Source organism: Antennarius striatus, chromosome 9 (genome assembly GCF_040054535.1).
Source record: "Antennarius striatus isolate MH-2024 chromosome 9, ASM4005453v1, whole genome shotgun sequence".
Lineage (NCBI taxonomy): Eukaryota > Metazoa > Chordata > Actinopteri > Lophiiformes > Antennariidae > Antennarius > Antennarius striatus.
Genome location: NC_090784.1, coordinates 11,524,444 through 11,533,452, shown reverse-complemented (window position 1 = coordinate 11,533,452; position 9,009 = coordinate 11,524,444). Strand labels below are relative to the sequence as shown.

Genomic DNA, 9,009 nt, shown 5'->3' with positions numbered 1-9,009 from the left:
TGGATGGTGCACGTGTTGATGTGGTGACAGGGTGTTGATATAGCCTGAGATTACAGGAGCTCCAATAGCCTCACATCCCTGGCAGTGTTTGGTGGAGAATGAAGGTGAGGTTTGTCCAAACTGCTAGAATGCAGTTCATTGTTTCTGTATTACACAGTATTAAACATTTAGCAACCATACACATGATGGTGTGTCATTGCCATTTGATAACTGATATTTAACTCAGCAGCATGACACAGCTGCAAGTACATATAACCTGGTCACAGCCTCTTAAGGATCATAGCTTGTGTAAATTAAGATTGAAAGCTGGACTGCATAGCTTATCCATAACTTACTACTGAAATCAATATTAGCGTATTGGCCCGAATATAAGACGGTGTTTTTTGCATTGAAGGGTGGGTTGAAGATCGGCCAGGTTAACCGGCAAATGAGGAGAAGTTATGATGCAAACGTCAAGATGATGGTGACAAATGAGGTAGAGTCTTCAAACAATTGCAAAGCGGCTGTGAAATATGGTTTCACAGAGTGTAATGTACGGAGATGGAGAGCTCAAAAAGATCGCCTAAAACATGCTCTCAGTCAGAGAAAAGCTTCCGTGGTCCTCAAGAGTGGCTGCTTGCAAGTGCTCGAGATGTGATAGACAGCTTTTTAATGATTTGAATGAGGCAAAATAACATGCTTTTTCTCTCGAATGTATTGTTAATCATTTGTTTCAGATGTATTGTAATTATTTTCTGTATAAAAAATATTTTTTTTGTTCAAAAAGTCTTTTTTCAAACTTGAGTCTTGAAAAAGAGGGGGTCATCTTATAATCAGGGCCGTCTTATATTCGGGCCAATACGGTATAATGCACTCTGCAAGGCCTGTACATGAAGCATGTTATATCCATAATCGTAGCCTAGATTCGTGTTCCAGAAAAACACTAAAACAAATTAAAATAGTGTGTAATCTAATAACGGTACTGGTAGAATTAGTGCGTAATGTAAACACTAACTTAAAATATTTTTTTAAATTGTGTTGACAGTAGTTCTATCTCCTGGATGTGACTCTTAAGGTAAAACTCCATCTTTTTTGTGTACTAGACTGGAAAAAAAATCCCTATACCTAAATTTATAAAAAGTATCAAGGTAACAGATGAGTGTGTAAATGATTATCTTTATAAGGGCCATTAGAATTAGAATGTTCAGGGATAACACTACCATCAAGATTTGATCATAAGCAGCCCATCCTTTTTAAAGCTTTTTTCACAACGCTTAGAACCTCAAAAAGTTCTGTTCTATAGCATCAAGAGTGTAGTGTAGACAGGACACGCATGGAACACGTCACACACACTTCCTGTGTCTTCTGCCCTTGATTTGAAACTTCAGTACAAACATTTGTGGGTCACCCACATTTTTTTCATGGACATTAATGGAGTTGTACATTGGTGTTAAATTAATTTTACTTACTTCCATGATAATGAAAGCATGGCAGTGAAGTGTGGGATAAATTGTTGCATGAACTTGCCATGAGATCTGTCATAGATTTAGATTTTTTGTACATTATATAAATAGCTGGCTGTTCATCAATGGCTCCACTGTGTATAGGACAACTAGTCTGTATAGTTTTATTGATGGGCAGCTGACAAAGAGGATAAAAAGGAGGATTCCTTTTTCAACAACTGCCCCGGAGTTGACCACAGCTGGGTATTTACGGGACACAAAAATCACAAGAAAAGGGCTAGGGTTGTGATTTCTTTTGTTACTGTTAAGCTTGAATAAAAAAAGACAATGACTAATGGACATCCAATAAAGGAGGTGTAGTTCCAGTTTGTTTGACGAGAATAGTTGGGCTTTATGGCGCCTGCGCTGAATTTTTCTTCTCGTTAAGTTGCTGTTAAGTAACATATTGGACAGCGGACCAATAAGCCATCAGCGCAAAGGGAATGTGTCTGTCCCAGTCACGCTGGTGGTCTGCGGTGAGGATAGCTAGCTGCTGCTGCATGGTCAGGTTAAAACGTTCCACCAGACCATCGCTTTGCGGATGTAATGGCGTGGTGCGTGTTTTCTGAACACCTAACTACTCAGAGGGGGCTGAGAACACCTTAGATTCAAAGTTTCAGCCTTGATTGCTGTGAATGGCCTCAGGTGCGCCAAACAGGCTGAACATGCCCTCCATCAGTGCATCTGCCACCGTTTCCGCCTCTTGGTTAGGCAACGCATAGGCTTCAGGCCACTTTGTGAAATAATCCATTGCACAGAGTACATACTTGTTCCCACTGTCTGTCACGGGGAATGGACCCATTATGTCCACCCCAACCCTCTCCATCGGCGCCCCCGATGCCTGCTGCTGTAAAGGGGCGTGGGACTGATCAAGATGCCCCTTGTGCGCTGCACATTCATCACACCGCCGGCAGAAGTCTTCGACATCCCGGAGGGTGCTGGAAGACGCAGCCCAACAAATTTACTCCACAGGATTTTCTTGGCTACTTACAGACCTGACATGCCCTCCCACGGCGGCCTGTCGCCGCTGAGGACCCACTGTCTCACCGGCCTCAGGTCTTCGTCTCTCTCCTGACTAGCCACCCAGTCTCCATTGTGGAAGGCCGGGCCGCCGTCACGACCGCCAAGAGCTCCCGCCAAGAGCTCCCGCCTAGTCGCACATTAGCGACGCTCGCTCTGATTAAAGATGCAACTGAAGTAGGCTACCACACCCAGGCTCTCAATCACATAGGCCAGCACATGACGCGACTCACCAGGCAGTCTGACACGGTGCTTAAACGCACAGCGCAGTCTCACAAATTGGGCTCCCGATCCGTCTCTGTTACACTGACACCAACAACCCTTCAGTGTCGTGCGTGTAGACAAGAAAGACAACTCCCCACTTCTTTGGTCAGCCTTTTTAATAACCGACTGACAAACTCCCGCTCAACCTCCCTCTCACCTCACACGCCCCCTCCCAAAGTCTCATGAACATGCCGAAACACCGGGGATATCACAATATTTAACAATACAACCACGTACTGCTCAAAAAGAATACTGAATTTGAGAAAAAATAATCAACGAACCAGCCAGGAGTCGAACCTAGAATCTTCTGATCCGTAGTCAGACGCGTTATCCATTGCGCCACTGGTCCGCACGAGTTATACAGGCTTAGTTTGGTTTATATACTTTACATTAGTGCTACTGTACTACTACTACCACTATTACTACTAATGATAATAATAATAATTTGGTGGTATCTAGTTCCAATATATATTATCTTTTGATAGGAAGAAAATGTTGCACAAGTTAACGTCATGATCGGATGATCGGACAGATTGCAATCAAAATTACAGGATTCTTCTAAAATAACCATGATAAACAAACTAAAAGTAGCAACAGTAAAAATAAATTATTAAATACGGACATCATGCACAGAACCCAAATGGCGTCGATTAGACGGGAGTCGGCCGTCTGCTTGGCTCCGTAACCAAAATTTTCACCACATAAAAAGAAATAGACGAATCTCAGTAAAAATTCGATAAATTACCGAAGGTTCTTTGATGTACAGACAATACATGAAATTTAATAAAATAAATAAAAGGAAAATCATATAAAAACTAGAACCAAGGCAGTCAGAGACTACAACATCCCGCGACTTACCCTGACCTATCAGGGTAGATCAGGGTACCCTGAAAGTAGTCTGACTAGTGCATAGACTACTGCATATGGTGAAGGCCAGTGTGAGTAAGACCATAGATCGAAGCTAGTGCATAGGTGCATAGGCATCTTACACTGGCCTTCGCCCTCGACTTTCTATCTTATCTGGTCCTGAGTGTACAAAAGTTGAAATTTGACATACTTCTCTCAAGGTCAAGGTCATCATCTCACTTTCATCCCATTTGTGGCCCGAGTAATGTGTTTTTTGTTTCATCTTTCTATCTGCAACGATTGCGAATAAATTTTTTACTACTACTGTCAAATCACACTCTCTGCCTGCACGATACTGCCGCTGTCTTTGTGCCTCTGTTCCACAGGTGGAGAACGCGGATGGAAAACAGGATACCCAAAGGCCTGGAAATCGCGCCCCCAATTCAGCGACAGCGCACTATGGACACACTATCTCTCTCTCTCTCTCTCTCTCTCTCTCCGTCTCTTTTATTTGACCTATCTCTTTCCCCAATGTATTTCTATTTCCCAACCAACAGGTCAAGGCAGATGACCGCCCTCCAGAGCCTGGGTCCTGCCCAGAGTTTCTTCCTCAATGAGGGAGTTTTTCCCAGCCACCGTCGCTTATGCTTGCTCTGGAGGGCATTGTTGGTTTTCTATCTGTAAAGCGCTTTGAAATGTCTTCAGATATGATTAAGTGCTATATAAATAAAAGTTGATTGATTGATTGATTTGGTGGACAAATGAATGAACGGACGGACGAACGAATGAACATGTAACCCAGCGTTACTTTTACTGTTAGTATTATTTTCTTATTATTTCTGTTCGAACGGGTTTTTTGGTTGAATATGGGTTTTCCTATGTGCCCTGAACACACCTCTGTGCCAATCACACTCACACCTGCTCAGAGCTCATTAGCTTCTATGAGCTGCAGCCGTCCGCATGGAGCGGGACGCTGGGGAAGTTGGGCACAGAGTAACACGCTAGAGAAGTTTAGTGGCGAGCCAGCCAGGAGATTGGCATAGTGGTTTTGTTATCTCCAACTACTACAACACACTGTCAACAATGATATCTTTTTAACATGGAGTTTGATCTTTGTAATCGCTTCCAAGTTGATAGCCAGAAAACCCTGTATGTTACGGGGAGTTGGTAGCCGTTATAGTGATGACGATATTAATGACGTGTTTCTGGCTAATGGTAAAATATCCCAAATCATTTGAGTTCCCAATGAACCACATCAGCCGGAAGGTAGGATTTTTATTGTTTATGACTCTGAACAAGCTATATTAAAGATAAATCCTTCAACCCTGGGGGAACATGCTAATCCTGAAGACCCAACACTTACCTGGTATTCTAAAATAGTTAGAGACATCACTCAAGAAGAGATAAGCAGAGAGATGGCCCGTCAATATCTGAAAGAACTAGAGTTTATGGGTGGTAGTGCTGCTGGCTGGCTCGCCACTAATTTGTAACCCTCTTATTGAGTAGGCTGGATAAAACAGATTTGGAGAATGCAACACCTAGGGTTTGGAAGAAAGAGCTAATAGCCAATGTCAGTGGCTCTCCAGTATTTTCCTGACTTTGAGAGAATCATTCAAAGAAGTGTCACTGAGCAGAAGGTCCACTTGGGTGCGCCATGTCTCATAATCGACTTCGCCATTAGGCCGAGGGAGTCTACCCTGACCTACCTTTTGCGGGATCTTGCAGTGTCTGACTGCCTTGGTTCTTGTTCAAACTGCGTTTGAAAAATATGCTGTCCCACAATTGTGTCTTCATTGTTCAAGGACTTGTGACGCAGGTTTACCCAGTCTACAGAGATGAGATACTGTAATCAGTGACCATTTCTTGATTTTTGAGAGCTTGAACCCATCAGTCTGCGATCAGTTGCCAGAGTCATTTCTGATTACATGTTTAGAAATTAAAGATATACAGGAGGTAACAACATGTCAGCTTGTACTTCTACAGGCATTAGGGTCATAACATCAATTTTCAGAATGCAGAAGCCACATGGGAATGAAAAGCCAACTGTAATTGGTTAGAATTAGGTGTTGCTAGCCAAAAATGTCATGAGATGAGGAATCAAATTAAACCAACTCAAAAGTTGTTTAAAATGCTATTAAAAAAAAGAATAGAAAATGCTACAAATTGGCAGAAAATATCGATTTTGTCTGTGCCAAATTTATAAATCCCTGGAACTAGTCAGGTGCAATACAACAACATTTTGGTTGTTACTAAGTCACCATTTTGCCCTCAGCTCGGACTTCAGGAGATAATTCTGCGCAAAAGCTCTGTGCTTGTTTTGTAGTGGCGCTTCACGTTATTAATTAATTAGTGCTACGTGTTCAGACCATATGAGGTAAAATGGTTTTGGACTGCCTGACGGTGGAACAAACATAAATTTCGTCCACTCATTGTTAACCAACGGTTTTCCTCATTAACCTCCCTTCGTTCGGAGCTATGCTGTCCTCTCTGTCTCCTTTCCTCTGTGCCCCTGGTAAACTCACAGCGGTAGCGGCAGCGAGCTGTCTCACTTCCAGGTGCGCTGACAGAGCAGGTAAACAAACGATCTGATTGGCTGAACTGAGTGGCGCTACTACCGTATGAACTGCAGGAGCAGCGCCCGCCGTTTGTAGCCGCGAACTGCAAGTAAAAATGCGCCAAGAAAATCTACTTGTGAATTTATCATGGAGTGGTCACAGGTCTGGACAGAACCATCACGCGGTCCGGATCTGGACCACGGTCCGCCATTTGGTGATCCCTGGGGGAATCAAGATTTTGACGGCAGTCATAGTTCATATTTCAAGGGCAAGGAAATATGGAAGATAACTGTTTTTTAAAATACAGCATGTTTAACATACCTCTGATGTATGTCAAAGCCACCCTGTGGTTGTAAATGGTAAATAGGTCCAGGTGAGTGAGATTCCAGATTAGAGGAAAGGGGTGGGGCTAAGTGCATGCAGATAAGGGTACGTTCAAGAGTCAACTACAGCCTGCCCCAAGGTGAGAAAAGGTCCAAAGGCTACTATTTTACCATAGTACATATACTACAGTATTTTCAGTATGAGGAGATTAACTCTGATCAAAAAGGACAGTTGTATATATTCGGTAAATCAACCATGCTTTAATTGGATTTGAACTGTTCATCAGCACATTTCACGTTTAATTTCAATGCGGTTCATGGACGAGCAAAGGGCACCATTCAAGTTTACTGTGATGTAATGTTATGAGTTTTCGCAGCTTTAATTCATAAATTTGATGAAGCACTATGACCCATTCAGCAACAATATGAACAACAAATCAGAGGACTTTTTATTGATCAGTTTTTTATATTTTTAGAAAGCCATGAATAACAAAGTCATGGTCTTATACAAGTACAGTGTGCCCTTGTTACTCGTGGTTAATGCGTTCTAGGAATGCCACGTGAATAACAAATTCCGCGATGCAGTGACAACCTATTTATTTGATTATTTATGGTAATTTAAAGGTTTATGAACCCTCCCCCTACTGATATTAAACCACCTTCTATCTGTATTACCTTTTCCCACACTCTTATCAACTGTTTAGAGCACTTTTGTGTCTCATGAAAGTCTGAGACTGACGGAACGAACGCACTTCCGGTTGTCGTCAGCCAATAGAATGCGCGTACGGTATCACGTGACTGCCGACCAAAAATCTAAGATCAGGTGGCGTCGCAATCGTTGATGCGCGATTGCACGAGGGTGCACTGTATTTGTTTCTGGTAATCCTTAGGAATAGTATTTTCATATTTAGAGTAGTAATGGCATTTAAATGACCTTGAACGGTTATGATAAATTGAAATGTAAAGCTTATGAACAACCTCTCAGAACAAATTGTCTTTGTAGGTTGATGACTGCCTGTATTGATTTCTTCCTTTGTCTTCAACCCACACAAAGTGACCTCCTTTATCATGTCCCTCAGCCCAAATCACACTTCCTTATGGGGTGGCTGCTGTGTGAACTTTAAATTCATGTTGGTCACAAATTCCTAACATGCAAAACAAGTCAGGTCATCTCACAAGTCAGGACATGTCCCATGAGCAGGACATGCTCAACCCAGCTAGGTGGACAACATGATCACTACTGTGGGGACTTGTTGCAAAATCTCCAGATGACTGACAGTTAGGAGAACAGAAGTCGCGTCAGCTGATTGTTTTCTATTAGAAGCTGCTCTGCCATATGCTCTAATTTTGCCGTCATGCTTTACTCTTCATGAATTAGAGGAGAAAGAAAAGCAACTGCGTGGGTGTTGGTATCAGCCACACAATTTTCAAGGAACGTAACTAAACTAAATAGATCCCAAGTTAATTTTCACTCAGGTAATGCACGTAGGTGTTGCTGGTAGAGAAAGGCATCTTGTTTGCAGAAAAAGAATGATTACACACTAAAATTCAGCGAGTACAGCGCCACAAAACTATCAAGTTTGCAATAATAGAACATATGAGCTGGGCAACAGTGTAGCTCCACAGGGGCTGCCTCAAGCCGAGTTCTTAGGAAAATAATTCTTCATCAGGCGTGAAGATACCAACCTTGGGAGTAAAAACTGGGCAATGAAAGGCAGGTTGGGAGCTAGCTGGATCTATAGCTGAATTAGAAAGAAGGTTAGCCAGCTGAGGGCTAATCAACACAAAGGATGAGGTTATCAGCAAGCTAATGAACCTGGGAATAACTGGCAGGATATGGTGGATGTCAAAAGGCATGGGGCTATCCATAGGTAGGCAAGAGTTTAATTTTTGTTTTGTATGGATATGGCTTTGACAAACCTAAGGAATAATTGTTTGGTACACAAATCAACAGTGATTAAAGGTCAAATCAGGAGGAAACAAGTGAAAAGGGATGAAAAGATGTTAGAAATGAATATTTAAAAAAGGCTGGTGACACAACAAAACAAGGCTTAAATACAATAGAATGAAATGAAACCATTAGAGAAGACACTGAGAGTCAGGGGGAAGAAATCAAACGCTGGCAGTGAAACGAAAAAGAGGAAGGAGGCTTAAAGGGATCGACACAAGAAAAATACATTGACAAACTAAGATGAAACAGTGAATAGATAAGCACAGAGAGACGGGGAAAGAACCAGAACCAGAACTGTGAAACACAGAACACGTAAAGAGAAAATGGAGAACCAAAGAAGCAAAATCGCCAGCAGGAAAAGACATGGATCGTAACTTGTAACATGAACGGTTGAAGTAGTCGGATAAAATATTTGCCTTTGGTACGATTGTTCTCAGTCTCTAAACTGGTTGCAGCTCAAACACACGTACAGGCACGCACACATACACATACACAAACACATACACGCACGGAGAAAGCATGTGACTTTATTGCAATACGGTACTAACAATTGACTTGATTGAAAAGCA

The 9,009-nt window shown here is 42.2% G+C and overlaps 1 non-coding gene across 1 annotated transcript; it reads right to left on the bottom strand.

Annotated features, from left to right (window-relative positions):
- Positions 1-3,041: 3,041 nt before the first annotated feature.
- trnar-acg (transfer RNA arginine (anticodon ACG)) lies at positions 3,042-3,114 on the bottom strand. The gene has a single exon. It is a non-coding gene; the product is annotated as a tRNA-Arg (tRNA).
- Positions 3,115-9,009: the final 5,895 nt, after the last annotated feature.